General features: G+C 35.8%; 1 non-coding gene across 1 annotated transcript; it reads right to left on the bottom strand.

The window, feature by feature from the left end:
• Positions 1-2036: 2036 nt before the first annotated feature.
• On the bottom strand, positions 2037-2140 carry LOC127899568 (small nucleolar RNA R71). The gene has a single exon (XR_008051446.1). It is a non-coding gene; the product is annotated as a small nucleolar RNA R71 (small nucleolar RNA).
• Positions 2141-2408: the final 268 nt, after the last annotated feature.

Genomic DNA, 2408 nt, shown 5'->3' with positions numbered 1-2408 from the left:
ATAGTCATTTCACAATAAAGGAGAGATCAGACGACAAAACGGACATCACTTTTGAACTCAGGACGGTCGAAAACCTTAAGAGGAGCATAAAAGGAAAAATGACACTATTCACATGTACGGTACTATTCACGTGTACGGTACTGTATACGTTACTGTTCACGACACTGTTCACATAGACGGATGATGATGTGGCATTGACTGATGAGGTGTCACGATCCTGTTGGACTAAAATTCTTATGTACTGTTGATGGTGACGTGGCAGCATATCAGTGGACGAAAAATCTCGCGTACGGTGTATGCATCACACAGGATTATTTTCAACCAAACCGCGTTACTGTTCATCCGGGTCAAACCGCGTTACCGTTCAAAGTCGGGTCAAACCGTGTTACTGTTCATCCGCGTGGTCAAACCGTGGACTGTTGACTGATGACGTGGCGCAATCCTGAGCGTCCAAACTGTTTTTAATCCGATGGCCATGATTTACTCCATGTATCTATAAAGAGGGCCTGTCCCCCCTAATTTGATATCTCTGAATCCATTTTTGGGATCCATTTTCTGTAATTCCCTCTCCATCTTGTATTTTCTTCGTATTTTAATAAATTCCCATTTTGCCCCTAGTTCAACTATGAGTGGCTAATTTTCTTTTAAGCTTGGGTTGAAAGTGAAGTCTCAACATGTGTCATGGGCTTAATTTGGTAAATTTATTTTCTCTTCCCCTCTAATTTTTGTGGATGTTTTGACTTCTCGTCGACAAATAATAATAGTCTTGTCTAGATACCGCCTTGGTTACACCGGCTCTCTAGTATAAGGTTATTATTATTTGGCACGATAAGCCCTTAGCACCATATTGATTAGAGCGTGGTTCATGAGGTGTGGATTCCCCCCTCATGATTTAATTGGCATTAATACGGATTATTTAGCCCATGATGCATGTTGATACGGATCCAGATACCCAAGTACGTCATTTCAATATAATTCTCGTCAATTTATTCTCGCCATTTTAATTTAAGTTTTAGCATATTCCAAATCATTTCCACCATAAATCCAATCACCCATTTAATAAATTAATTCTACACAATTAAAATCCACCTCCTCGTGGGATCGACACTCGTCACCATAAATCTATACTACAATAGATTCGTGCGCTTGCGAGTACATTAAAATTTGCACAACAAGTTTTTGGCGCCGTTGCCGGGGAGGTAAGTAATTTTAATTCATAGAATTAATTTTTGTGAATAATTTCTTTTAATTATTTTCTTGTAATTTTTTTTAATTAAAAAAAAAAGAAAAAAAAAAGTGAATCTACATTTAAAGGTTAGTATTTCTTTCCTTTTTCTCTTCTTTAAAATTCTGTAATTTAATTTTCAATTTATTTTTCTTTGTAATTTTTTTTGTTTATTTTATTAATTTAATTTTTAGTTAATTTATTTCACGTATTTATTTTTGTGTATTTTTATAGAAAGGTTGTAATAGCGCAATAAGGTTAGTATCGTAATTTCTCACTCTTCTTTATTTTTATTTATTTTGTTCCCATCTTTATTTTTTTATTTTATTTGTTTTGCATGCATGGTCGAAGGTCATTATTACCCAATCTTGAACCTATAGACCTTGAACTTGAGAAAACACTTCGCACACACAAACAAATTAAAAATAAAATGGATTTGCAACCACAGGAGAGGCCATTTAAGGACTACTTCAGTCTTTTAGCTAATTTGAGCACATCATGCATAAGATACCCTAATGTAGCTGCTAGGAGCTTTGAACTAAAACCTAGTGTGCTAAATTGTCTCCCCACATTTTATGGCCTAGAAAATGAGGATCCATATAATCATCTGAATGATTTTCATGCCATTTGTCAAACTTTTAAATATGAAAATTTTTCAGACGATGATGTTAAACTCAGATTATTCCCATTTTCTTTAAAGGATAGAGCTCGTTCATGGCTTAATACATTGCCTGCTAATAGCATTTCATCATGGGAACAAATGGTAACTAAATTTTTAAATAAATATTTCCCAGTGCATAAAACCAATGCTATTCGCAGGGAAATCTCAGAGTTTACCCAGAGAGAGGACGAGCAATTTTTCGAAACATGGGAGCGATTTAATGGGCTACTCTTGAAGTGTCCACATCATGGGTACGAGAAATGGCACCAATGCCAATACTTTTTGGAGGGATTATTACCAAATGTGCAAGAATGGCTAATGGCAACGAGTGGAGGAGAGCTAATGTCAAAAAGTGCATCAGAGATTTGGGAATTCTTCCAGCGACAAGCAGATAATTCCCAACAACGGAGTCGATCACTCAAGAATACTAGAAGAATTAAGGGAGTAAATGAGGTTCACATTGGCGAATCAAGTTCAGAAATTAAAGAAGTCAAAGCGATAATTGAAGGTCTCTCTCAACAA

Source organism: Citrus sinensis, chromosome 8, assembly GCF_022201045.2.
Source record: "Citrus sinensis cultivar Valencia sweet orange chromosome 8, DVS_A1.0, whole genome shotgun sequence".
Classification (NCBI taxonomy): Eukaryota; Viridiplantae; Streptophyta; class Magnoliopsida; order Sapindales; family Rutaceae; genus Citrus; species Citrus sinensis.
The sequence above is the reverse complement of the archived record's forward strand: the minus strand, read 5'-3'. Positions and strand labels throughout refer to the sequence as shown.